Below are 13847 nucleotides of genomic sequence, written 5' to 3'. Positions count from 1 at the left end.
AAACATTTTCTTAATTATCTTTTTATTGTATTTATTAGATTATTTAGGGGACTTGAAAATTTGTCAAACATAGCCAAATGCCATTGGAGTCAATGGGAGGCAAAAACAAACGCATACCGAACACCTTCAAATGGGCCCAAAAGCTGCCAAAACACATCAAATTAGGGACAGACACTAGGAAAGTGGCCTCAATTTACCCACAGTACAAATTTTAAAGTGGCACGGAAGCAATCAGCCAGGCATGAGTTATCGGGGTCTGGGCCCGCATTTACAGCTTTCAATTGAACTTCAAATTAAAACTAGGTGGGTAAGAGGTCAATGTAGGCCTGCTGTGCTGGGAGCCCTGATACCACATGCAACACCTCTACCTGCTTTTATGCTAAGCCACACTCAGGTGGCACCAATATCAGTTTCGTAGACTTCCATTGTCAGAAAAATGTAAGGATTGTAAGACGGGTAGTTGATTGAATGTAAGTGGATGCCTGCCGGTCTCGGAGGCCTACTGCTACATGCAATGTGCTACACCCATTAAGGAGATAAACCGAAAACTGAGCCGGAGTATAACTTGAAAACATGCATGATGTAAAAGCATGTTCACACTGGCCATGGAAGCAAACAAAACCAAAGAAAAGACAGTTTGTACATATACCCTAATGAAAATAAATAAGTAAAAAAGCAAGTGCATTAAATAACATAGGGTATTTAGTAAACACTGTTTTTGATAAAAAGCTGTCCCACTGCGACAAGGTATACGAAATTGGAACAGTACCTACACTCTCTAATGTTAAAGCCTACCTAGTGTGAACAGTGGCAGAGTCACGGGGTCCCAACCGAACACCCAGCTTTGGAGGGATTATATATGATCATTTCCCAGGTGAACACAGTGGAGGAGTCTGGTTGGTCCTTACATGGTCCTCCAGCTAGTACTCATATTAGCTTTAATGACTTTTTCATTGTTTTTAAACGTGTCTTTTTGGTCTTGCATACATATTTGTACTTAAATAAAATGATTGATGTTATTTAAATGTGATTCTAGCCTTGTGTTTGCACACTTCTTTTTCTCCCATGTTTTCGATAAAGTAGGTGAGGGTACAGCGGGCCATAAGGCAGTATCGGGGAGCAAGGGTTACTGCAGGTTCCATGCTAGTAGGAAGAAGTCGGTCTTCAGGTTCCTTTTGAAGGTTTCCATGGTAGGCGAGAGTCTGATGTGCTGGGATAGAGTGTTCCACAGAAGGGGAGATGCTGGGGACAAATCATGTATGTGATTGTGGCAAGAAGAGATAAGAGGGAAGTAGAGAAGGAAATCTTGTAAGGATGGGAAGTTGCGCACAGGTAAGTATACAGAAGGGAGAGCAGGTCACAGACGTATGGAGGAAACAGGTTTTTGATAGCTTTGAATGCCAAAGTTAGACTTTTCAACTGGACTCTCTTGGCAATGGGGAGTCAGCGCAGGGATTGACAGAGGGGAGAATGAACAGCCTGTGTGAGTTGAAGCTGCTGCAGAGAGAACTTTGTGCTGTTTTCTGCAAGAGAGGACCCACAGCTTGTAATGGAGTGGACTTGTGAAATTTGACAGACTTTTCCGGGTGCAGCAAGAGTGGCTGTCCTGTATGAATTTGAGAAGCCATGAAGATACCGAGAAAGGGATTTACAGTTTCCAGGAGCATCTCCAGGACCCAGAAGCAAGGAGAAGACCACGTTTCATGGAGCTGGCAGAAAGCCGTGCACACCACCATACTAGACTGTTGGGGGCCCCACGAGACTGGATCTGAGTCTCCAACATCACCGTGAGTTTGTTCCTGTTTTGTGCACATGTTAGGGCCTAGTGTAGGCTTCAGTAGTCAGTACATGGGAGCCGTGTAATAGTTGGAGCACCATGCTATTTTACGGACAAGCTAAAGAATATAACTCTTGTAAATTATCTTTTGCCATTCCATACCCCTGTTTGCATCTTCCTCATACACTTCATTCTTTGCCATCCAATAAATCTACCCTTTGTTGTTTGCACCTCATCTTGTGTACGGTAGTCTTCCTGCACCGTGGTGGTCTCCCGGCCATCGCTTCAGGTGGATTAGTCTGCCAGAAGAGTTTAGGATAGTTTGGAGAGGTGCGAGAATGGTAGATGGGAGGCCACAGAGCAGGCGGTTGCAGTACTCAAGGCAGGAGATGATGAGTGTGTGCACTGCTGATTTTGTAGATTAATGGTTGAGGAATGTGCAGATCCCGGATATGTTTTGGAGTTGGAGTCGGCGACAAGTGGAAATGGCTTGGATCTGATCTTTGAAGGAGAGATAAGATTCAAGTTTGCTGGACTAGGAAGAGTGGGCAGCCATCGACTTTGATGAATAGGTCAGTTGGGGGATGAATGAGATGGTGGAAATTTGATTTTATACTTGTTAAGTTTCAGAAATCTAGCAGAAAAGATGAAATAGCAGACACACATTCTGGAATTCTGGTTGGTAGGAAGTTAAATCAGGTCCAGAGAGGTAGATCTGTGTGTCATCAGCATAGAAGTGATACTGAAAGCTGTGACATTATCAGCTGTCCCAGGCGGAAAATGTAGATGGAGAAGAGCAGGGGTCCTACAACTGAACCTTGGGGGACACTGACACAGAGGGAGAGAGATGAGGAGGTGGTGTGTGAGTGGGAGACACGGAATGTCCTGTCGGTTAGGTATGAGGAGATCCAAAAAAGGGCCAAATCTGTAATGCCAAGAGATCAGAAAGTCTGTAGTAAGAGGAAATAGTCCCCTGTCTTAGGCAGATGGTAGGTCCAGGAGGAGGAGGACAAACTATCATCGCTTAGATTTGGCATTTAGAAGGTAGTTGGTGACTTTAGTCAGGTCAGTTTCAGTGGAATGGCGCGGTCTGAAGCCATATTCTAAGCAGCTTAAGAGGGAGTAAGAGAAGAGGTAGGAGGACAGTTCTAAATGAATAGCTCAGCAAAGGAGGTGGAGGAGGAGGAAGACAAGGCAGCTACTAGAGTTGAGCGACTTTTACTTTTTTAGGATCGAGTCAGGTTTCGCAAAACCCGACTCTGTCAAAAGTTGGGTTGGGTGAAATCGGCCGATTATTGTGAAAAGTCGGGGGCCGACCGAAACACGAAACCCAATGCAAGTCAATGGGGAATCAAAGTCGGCAGTGAGTGGAGGACAGGAAAACCCCTGCAGTGCCCATTTTAATGCCAAAAACATGAATTCTTGCTACTTAAGCTTGTCAATCTTAATTTACCTTATAATAATAGTTAGGCATTGAAAATTGGCAGTCATTTGGCTAAAGTTGTGGGGGGTAGGGCTGGCTCAAGTTTTTCGTTGGCTCAGGAAACGTAGACTACGTCACGGCGGTGGAGCAGGGAGAGGTAAGTATTTAAACTTTGCAAGTGCTGTGATCCTGAGCAAGCAGGGGGGGCCCACTCGTTCGCATTGGCACTGGCACAGGGCCCCTCAAAGTACGGTGGTGTGTTTGACGGCGGTGGCGCCTCCCACCGGCAGAGACAATTTTGCATACTATGAGGGGCCCTGTGCCAGTGACGTCGCCAATGAGTATGCCCCCCACCTGATGAAGGAACCTGCACTTTCATCTGCACCTTCCTCTTTGTCCCCGTGTAAGGTGGTATTGTATGCGGGAAGGGGAACCTGAATTTCAGCAGGGTCAGATTCTGGCTGTGTAGAGTGCAAGGGGAATGTAGTGGTCTGGGTCAATGTACCAGCAGACTCATCTAGCAGTGGCTGGGCAATGGGCAGGATGAGGAGGAAACACAGATATAGGCCCAAATAATAAAGTAGGCTAAATGCAGTTCAAAATTGGTAACAGGACTAAACAGGCGGCATTGCTTTGTTCAGTGGAGGAAAACTGTAATGAGTGGCAGGCACAGTTAGTAGGCCCAAGCAATAAAGTGGGCCAAATGCAGTTCAAAATTGATAACAGGAGTAAACAGGCGGCACTGCTTTGTTCAGTGGAGGAGAACAACCAGCAGCAGCAGACACCATTAGTAGGCCCAACCAAACAAGAAGGCCAAATGCAGTTTAATATTCGAAACAGGAGTAAACTGGCGGCTCAGCTTTGTTCAGTGGAGGAGAAAAGCAAGGAGCAGCAGACACCGTTAGTAGGCCCAACCAAACAAGTAGGCCAAATGCAGTTTAATATTCGAAACAGGAGTAAAGAGGCGGCTCAGCTTTGTTCAGTGGAGGAGAAAAGCAAGGAGTGGCAGACACCATTAGTAGGCCCAACCAAACAAGTAGGCCAAATGCAGTTTAATATTCGAAACAGGAGAAAATTGGCGGCTCATCTTTGTTCAGTGGAGGAAAAAAAGCAATGAGCGGCAGACACCGTTAGTGGGCCCAACCAAACAAGTAGGCCAAATGCAGTTTAATATTCGTAACAGGAGTAAACTGGCGGCTCAGCTTTGTTCAGTGGAGGAGGACAACTGTAATGAGAGGCTGACACAGTTAGTAGGCCCAAAAAAGTAAGTAGGCTAAATGCAGTTCAAAATAGGTAACAGGACTAAACTGGCGGCATTGCTTTGTTCAGCGGAGGAGGACAACTATAATGAGAGGCTGACACAGTTAGTAGGCCTTAAAAAGTAAGTAGGCTAAATTCAGTTCAAAATTGGTAACAGGACTAAACTAGCGGCATTGCTTTGTTCAGCGGAGGAAGACAACTGTAATGAGAGGCTGACACAGTTAGTAGGTCCAAAAAAATAAGTAGGCTAAATGCAGTTCAAAATTGGTAACAGGAGTAAACTGGCAGCATAGCTTTGTGCAGTGGAGGACAACTGTAATGGGAGGTAGACACAGTTAGTAGGCCTAAATAAGTAAGTAGGCTAAATGCAGTTCAAAACTGGTAAAAGGACTAAACAGGCGGCATAGCTTTGTGCAGTGGAGGACAACTGTAATGGGAGGCAGACACAGTTAGTAGGCCTAAATAAGTAGGCTAAATGCAGTTCAAAATTGGTAACAGGAGTAAACAGGTGGCATAGCTTGGCGCAGTGGAGGACAATTGTAAGGAGTAGCAGACTAAGTTAGTAGGCCCAAATAATAAAGTGGGCTAAATGTCAACCAAAAAATTGGTCATAAGTAAACAAGTGGCATACATATGTACAGGGGTGGGCTCCTCTGCTGAGTAGCAGACAGTGGTAGTAGGCGCAAAGTATTAAATGGTCTAAATGGAGGCCAGGGCCCCTGTATATTTTAACTATAATCTATCGTTTCCACAAATTTGTATTGGCAGTGCCATTGAAGGATTTATCAGCACAGACTACACTGTGGTGGAGCAGGGAGAGGTAAGTATTGCAAGTGGTAGAGCACTGTTCGACCAGAGGGGGGACACTCTCTCGTGGGCGGCGGTACTGGCGCAGGGCCCCTCATATTACGACGATGTGTCTGACGTTGGTGGTGCACCACCACCGTCAGAGACACTTCATTGTACTATGAGGGACCCTGTGCCAGTGCCGTCGCCCAAGAGGGGGCACACCCACCTGTCCAGGCAAACAACACTCGCACAGGTGCTTGCGCCAGGTGATGACCACGGCCCTGTGGGGGGAATCAGCCCATTTAGGGAGGTATAAAAATGGCCTATGGTGGACATTCAGCAGCTGCAAATGGAGGAATTAGAGCAGTCAGTAAGAGGAGGCCAAAAGCAAGACATTTTTCAGGCAAGCTACGTGTCAGCAGGGGAAGGTGGGGCCAAATAATTGGAAATCCATGATTGGTTCATTTTAATGAAGGATAGATCATCGACATTTCAGGTAGCCAGACGTGTCCTTTTTTCGGTCAGTATTGAACCAGCAGCACTTAAGACTCTTTCGGATAGCACACTAGCAGCAGGGCAAGCGAGCTCCTGTAATGCATATTCTGCCAATTCAGGCCAGGTGTCTTTTTTAGATAGTAGCAAAAAAGGAAGGTCCAGCTCACCACAGTAGAGATCCCAGGAGGCTCGGAGCACGGAGACGCTGTGTCAGGGCGTGTAGAAACCAGGAAATAAGAGAAGAATTCCAGCTCAACGAGGCAGTGAAAAGTAAAACTTGGTACTTTATTCACTTCATGTTAGAAGCAGAGGATAAAACATCAGCACAATAAGAATAAAACCCTATCTACGCGTTTCAGGTGACAAGGCACCCTTAGTCATGATATCACGACATGACTAAGGGTGCCTTGTCACCTGAAACGCGTAGATAGGGTTTTATTCTTATTGTGCTGATGTTTTATCCTCTGCTTCTAACATGAAGTGAATAAAGTACCAAGTTTTACTTTTCACTGCCTCGTTGAGCTGGAATTCTTCTCTTATTTCCTGGTCTTTTTTAGATGCCCAGTAATCAAAGGGGAATGACCTGTGAGGGAGAACATCGATAAGGGCTGAAAAGTAGTTTGTAACCATACTGGACAAATGCTGTCTCCTGTCACTTTGAATCGATGCAGCAGTACCTGTCGTGTCAGCGGTCATTGCGAAATCACTCCACAACCTGGTCATAAAACCCCTCTCTCCAACGCCACTTCTGATTTGTGCACCTCTAACACCTCTGCCATGTTGCCCCCTGCAGCTCGTGTGAGAACCATCACCACCGCTGTGTGCTGGGAATGCCTGAACCAAACGGTCTACCAGAGTTGCTTGTTTGGTAGCCAATATTTGCTCAAGGTTCTCATGTGGCATGATATTTTGTAATTTTCCTTTATATCGTGGATCCAGGAGGCAGGCCAACCAGTAATCGTCATCAGTCATCATTTTGATAATGCGGGGGTCCCTTTTTAGGATACGCAAGGCATACTCAGCCATGTGGGCCAATGTTCCAGGTGTCAATTCACTGCTTGTGCTGGGTTGAGGAGCACTTTCTTGCAAATCAACATCACTTGTGTCCCGCAAAAACCCTGTGCCTGACCTTGCAACGCCACCAGTTTCTATTGCCCCCTGAGAAGCATCCTCCTCCCATAAATATTCATCCCCATCATCCTCCTCCTCTTCCTCTTTGTCCGCCAACTCGTCCAGGAGAGTTCCCTGAGCAGACAATGGCTGACTGTCATCAAGGCTTTCCTCATCTTCGGCTGTAGACCCCTGAGCAGACAATGGCTGACTGTCATCAAGGCTTTTCTCATCTTCGGCTGTAGACGCCTGCTCCTTAATGTGCCTCAAACTTTGCATCAGCAGATGAATTAGTGGGATGCTCATGCTTATGATGGCGTCATCTGCACTTACCAGCTGTGTGCATTCCTCAAAACACTGAAGGACTTGACAGAGGTCTTGTAGCTTCGACCACTGCACACCAGACAACTCCATGTCTGCCATCCAACTGCCTGCCCATGCATGTGTATCCTCCCACAAATAGATTACAGCACGCCTCTGTTCGCACAGCCTCTGAAGCATGTGCAGTGTGGAGTTCCACCTTGTTGCAACGTCAATTATTAGGCGGTGCTGGGGAAAATTCAGCGATCTTTGATGGTTCAGCATACGGCTGGAGTGTACATGCGACTGGCGGATGTGCGAGCAAAGTCTTCACACCTTGAGGAACAGGGCTGGTTACCCCGAATAATTTATCAGGAAGCACTGCACCACCAGGTTCAAGGTGTGAGCCAGGCAAGGTATGTGTTTCAGTTCTGAAAGGGCTATGGCAGCCATAAAATTCCTTCCGTTATCACTGACTACCTTGCCTGCCTCAAGATGTACACTGCCCAGCCATGACTGAGTTTCTTGCTGCAAGTACTCAGCCAGAACTTCTGCGTTGTGTCTGTTGTCGCCCAAACACTTCATTTGCAACACAGCCTGCTGCCGCTTACCACTAGCTGCTTGATAATGGGATACCTCGTGTGCAACACTGGCAGCTGCGGATGGAGTGGTCGTGCGATTGCGCTTTGTGGACGAGCTTCGGCTTCTGGAGGAGGAGGGGGAGGAGGAGGAGCGGTGGCGAATGCCAACAGCCAACTGTTTCCTAGACCGTGGGCTAGGCAGAACTGTCACACTATGGCTGTCCCCTGAGGACGCTGCATCCACCACATTAACCCAGTGCGCCGTGATGGACACGTAACGTCCCTGGCCATGCCTACTGGTCCATGCATCTGTTGTGAGGTGCACCTTTCCACTGACTGATTGCCTCAGTGCATGGACAATGAGGTCTTTGACATGCTGGTGGAGGGCTGGGATGGCTGTTCTTGCAAAGAAGTGCCAACTGGGTAGGTTATAGCGTGGTACTGCGTAGGCCATCAGGTCTTTGAAAGCTTCGCTTTCAACCAACTGGTAGGGCATCATCTCTAACGAGATTAGTCTAGCAATGTGGGCGTTCAAACCCTGTGTACGCGGATGAGAGGATGAGTACTTTCTTGTCCTAACGAAAGTCTCTTGTAGAGTGAGCTGGCCTGGAGAGCTGCATATGGTGGAACAAGCAGTGGTGGTGGTGGTGGTGGACATGGCGGATTGAGAGAGGGTTGGTGATGGTATTCTGGATGTTGACCTACATACAGTGTTTCCTACCAAAAACCTTGTGATTCCCTGACTGCTTTGGCCTTGCGACGAAACCTCCACATTTGCTGCTGGTGGTGTCCTAACCGGTGGGCTTACAGTGAGGGAAGCAATGTAGCGTTGCTGACTACCTTCATTCTGAGCAGGTGCACCAACGGTACGGGACGTTTGGTAGTTAGTCCAGGCTTGCAAGTGCATGCTGGTTAAATGTCTAAGCATGCACGTTGTATTTAAATTTTGAAGATTCTTCCCTCTGCTAAAGGTCTTTGAGCATTTCTTACAGATAACTTTGCACTGATCATTCGGATCTTGGTTAAAAAATTGCCACACTCCACTATTCCTACTATGGAATACCTTTTCAGGCATTGCACGCTGTGCTACTTTCACCGGATGGCCACTCTGTCCTAAAACTGTTTTTTTTGTTGACAAACGTTTTTGGCCTGAGACGGGCCTGCCAGATGAATGCTGTTGCGATGTAGATGGCTGATGCGGATCATCCTCCTCCGCTTCTGAGCTACTGTCAGCGGCACCCTCTTCCCCCAATGGCTGCCAATCTGGGTCAACAACTGGGTCATCTATCACCTCCTCTTCAATGTCATGTGCACCTTTCTCTGTGTCACCGTGTAAGGTGCTATAGCATTCGGGACGTGGCACCATAGTCTCATCAGGGTCAGTTTCTGGCTCAGTATACTGCGAGGGCAATGTAGTGATATGAGTCAATGGAACAGCATAATAATCTAGCTGTGGCTGTGCATCAGTGCACTCCATGTCCGATTCATCTTGTAATGGGCTGTTAACAATTTCCCTTTCTAACCCATTCACGGTATGTGTACAGAGCTCCATGGAGTAACCTGTTGTGTCACCTGACGCATCCTTCTCTGTTGGTTTGGGCAAACGACACAAGGAAGCGACTTGTTCCTGACCGGGAGCATCCACTGACGACTCGCTGCTTTTAAATTTGGAACTTTCTGAAGAGGAGGCGAAAGAGCTAGAGGCTGAGTCAGCAAGGAAAGCCAAAACTTTTTCCTGCTGCTCCGGCTTTAAAAGCGGTTTTCCTACTCCCAGATAAGGGAGCCTTCGAGGCCTTGTATAGCTAGACGATGACTCTGGCTCAACACCTCCAGCCTTAGCTGCTATTTTGCTTTTCCCAGTACCACCAGATGCTCCACCACCACCACCACCATCAGTACCAGCTGTCAACGACCGCCCACGGCCTCTTCCACCAGACTTCCTAATTTTTGGGAAAAGCTAACCAAAATAACAACAGTTATATAGCACAGTAAAACAAGGTAAAAGGTGTATATAAACTTGTTGAGAATTTAAATCTCCCTTTTTTTTGGGAGACTGAACCAAAACTCAGGCCCTGTGCATAAAACAACACAATGTAAGTGGCAGAAAGTGGCTGGCTGATATACGACAAACTAACCGAACTGACGTATATCCACTTTGTGAGAATTTAAATCTCCCTTTTATTTTGGGGGGAGACTGCACCACAACTCAGGCCCAGGTTATAACACAACACAATGTAAGTGGCAGAAAGTGGCTGGCTGATATCCGACAAACTAACAGCACTGACGTATATATCCACTTTGTGAGAATTTAAATCTCCCTTTTATTTTGGGGGGAGACTGCACCTCAACTCAGGCCCAGGGTATAACACAACACAATGTAAGTGGCGTGGCTGGCTGATATATACGACAAACTAACCGAACTGACGTATATCCACTTTGTGAGAATTTAAATCTCCCTTTTTTTGGGGGGGAGACTGCACAACAACTCAGGCCCAGGTTATAACACAACACAATGTAAGTGGCAGAAAGTGGCTGGCTGATATCCGACAAACTAACAGCACTGACGTATATATCCACTTTGTGAGAATTTAAATCTCCCTTTTATTTTGGGGGGAGACTGCACCTCAACTCAGGCCCAGGGTATAACACAACACAATGTAAGTATCAGAAAGTGGCTGGAAGATCTATGAAAAAATACAAGGACTGTAGTACAATTTCAATCTCCCTACAATGATCTCAGGACAAGTATGGCAGCAATAAAAAGGACTGCTGCACACAAAATTGTGGACAAATAAACCAGATAACTGTGCAGAAAGGAGCAACAGGATTTTTGCTTTTAAAAAAGCAGTTGGTTTGCACAGCAGTGGTGCAAACAGCCATGCAGCTATCAGGGAGCCTTATAAGGCAGCCTAATAAGCTACAGAGCTGATGCACAAAGATATAGCCTCCACTGTCCCTGCAAACAAAAGGTGGTGTTGGACAGTGGAAATCGCTACAGCACAAGCGGTTTGGGGGTTAATCTTCCCTCCCTAACTATATCCCTGCTTCTGACGAAGCTGCAGCAACCTCTCCCTATGCTCAGATCGGCAGAAGTAAGATGGCGGTTGGCGTGCACGCCCCTTTATAGCCCCTGTGACGCCGCAGAAAGAAAGCCAATCACTGTCATGCCCTTCTCGAAGATGGTGGGGACCGAGACCTATGTCATCACGCTGCCCACACTCTGCGTCCTCCTTCATTGGCTGAGAAATGGCGTCATATGAAACGCGACTTTGGCGCGAAGATCGCCGACCTCATAGCCGATCCCACAGTGGGATCAGGTCGGGTTTCACGAAACCCGACTTTGCCGAAAGTCGGCAATTTTTGAATTTGTCCAATCCGTTTCGCTCAACCCTAACAGCTATGATGTGGCTTTCTGCACAGACACAGAGTTATTCAACCACAACAAGCAATGCATCCTCAGCCCCAACTCAGTCAGTGGTCAGCAGCGTTCGTGGGTCTCCAGTTGCCTAACATGGGTCTTTTTTCAGATCTCCAAAACTGACAACTCACCTTATCTGCCAACTTTCTTAAAAGCGACAGAGTAGAGTAAAAAAAATGCAATAATTTGACTACTATATGAATGAACTGGCACGTGCGCAATCAACATGTGTTAAGCTGGGAATCTCACTGTGCTAATAAGCAGAAAAGAGGGCCTCACCGACCACCGTCCACCCCATCAACCGCATCTTCGGGTTCTTCCTCCTCCCTTACCATGGCAAATTTTCTCACACAGGTCTCTGGCTGCAGCACCTCAACTTGTTTACCTGTTACAGTCAGCTTGAGTGAGAGCCTGTCCGCTGTTACGGAAGTGGACATGCCTCCTGTTTTTGACTGATCTCAGATGCTGAGCACATCATATGTTTCTCAATCCACCATAACATCTCCATCTGCACCTCTGTCACAGTCCAGCAGTTTGTCATGTTCACCCTACTCCATCCTCTCTCAGCACAGCAGCAAACCCTCAATCCCACAGTTGTGGTCACATAAAAGATTGTTTCCTCCTACACATGCCAAAGCAAAGAACTTGAATTTAACTTTCTCCAATCTGTTGGCCACGGAAATGCTGCCTTTCCGCCTTGTAGAAACAGGCAGTTTCCAAAAGCTGATGGCCTTTGCATCCCCCATTACCAGTTGCCCAGTCACCATTACTTTTACAACAAAGCTGTGCCTGCACTACACCTGCATGTTGCAGACATCAACCGTTCTTTGAAAAACTATGTCTGCCAGGTTGCATTTTACCACTGACACCTGATGGGGCACTTAGTGACTCTGGTGGCTGTGGGGGCAGGCGGGGAAGGGGCTGCTTCACAAGTCTTGGAATCACCAAGGCACTTGTGGATGGAGAACTAAACCCCTACACACCATAAAAAGGAGAACTAAACTACTAGACCACTACGCCACCAATGGAAAAATAAGCAAGATCTGGGGGAAGAAACAGCGATGTCACCACGCCCATCTGACCAGACCAGCCTGATTGACAGGCGAAAACGGCGACTTTGGTAACGTATTTCGGCAGCATAGGTGGGGAATCAAGGTCCACAAAATACACTATTTTAATGCACAGCTCAGGCCCTATTTAACGCTATTTTTATCTCAAACGGAAAAAACGGGGTGACAGGTTCCCTTTAAGCCACTTTGTTACCATTTTGGCAGTATGCTTCGGGTCATTGTATATTTGGAAGACCCATTTCTGCCCAAGCTTTAACTTCCTGGCTGATGTCTTGAGATGTTGATTTAGTATATCTTCTTTTCTCATGCTGCCATCTATTTTGTGAAGTTCACTGGTCCCTCCTGCAGCAAAACAACCCAACAACATGATGCTGACACACCGTGTATCACAGTTGGGATGGTGTTTTTAGGCTTCCAAGCTTCTCCCTTTTTCCTTAAAACGTAACGATGGTCATTATGCCCACAAAGTCCAATTTTAATGTCATTAGACCACATAACATGTCTGCAAAAATTATGGTCTTTGCTCCTGGCTTTTTTATGTTTCTTTTGGAGTGATGGCTTTGGAGCACCCGCCAGGGCCGTGGGGTACTTGGGCCAGGTCTGACAGTCCTTAAGGGGATGGTCACGGCAGCAGTGACCCCGTCTGTGGCCCTGGTCATCCAATATCAAAGTCAATTGAAATTAAAGGGGAATAAAGTTTATGGGCAGATTGTTCGTGACGCCACCTGTGGTGTCCGGCAATAAGGAGATGGCCAACACTGTGGATCAGGTCCACTGGGGCAGGTGGTGACGCAGCAGATATGTTGCAGCTCCCCACGGATAGAGCTAGGCCCCAGGGCAGTTAAAGAGTTAAAGTCTATGATGGTGAATGTTGTAGTGAAGGGCAGGTGATGCAGTAATAATTTAGAGGACACAGCAGGGTGCAGTTTCCACACTTTACTCACAGTTCTTATGTGCAATTCCCAGCTGGGTGCTGTGTCCTCTGGGTCTGTGGTCCAGTAAGCTCCCAGGTACTTTGGAGTACACTTTGTCAGAACCCCCTTCTCATGTTCCTTCTCTTGCCGTCTCACTGCGCTGGCTCCCGCCTCTCCTGCCCTGCGCCTTCACACACAGTGTCCCAAGACAGCAGCCTCGGATCCTGTCGGGCGACGTCCTCTTGGTCTCCTTGATCCTATATGGCTGCCTTTTCAGCAAATATGTGTGGCTGTGACTGTAGCACATGCAGTTACTTCAGTCTCCGGGTTGCTGGCTGAGCCCTCAGTTTCTCCACTAGTCTAAGGCCGGTCCCTTACTACAACCTGGTCGTTCCACCCAACTATGGTTGGCATGGATTCGGGCCCCACAGGTGGATTACTCACTACCCATGCCCCCCAAGGACCCCTTCTTCCTCTCTCACTCTCTGGAACTTCTCTCTCTGTCCTCTGGTGCTGGGATGAGCTCCTCACTCCTCAAATCCCCAGCTCCAACTCCCTCTGCTCACTAACTATCTCCTCCCTTTTTTTTCCATGACAACTCCACTCTATCCACCCACACCCTCTACCTAGTTCCCTCCAGGCCTATAGAGGTCTAGTGTTGGATGCTAGTGTGTGGGTACTGGGTAGTGTCCCCTCCTTACCTGAGAGCG

The sequence above is a fragment of the Ranitomeya variabilis genome, chromosome 2 (genome assembly GCF_051348905.1).
Source record: "Ranitomeya variabilis isolate aRanVar5 chromosome 2, aRanVar5.hap1, whole genome shotgun sequence".
Taxonomy (NCBI): domain Eukaryota; kingdom Metazoa; phylum Chordata; class Amphibia; order Anura; family Dendrobatidae; genus Ranitomeya; species Ranitomeya variabilis.
This window is presented reverse-complemented; position numbering follows the sequence as displayed.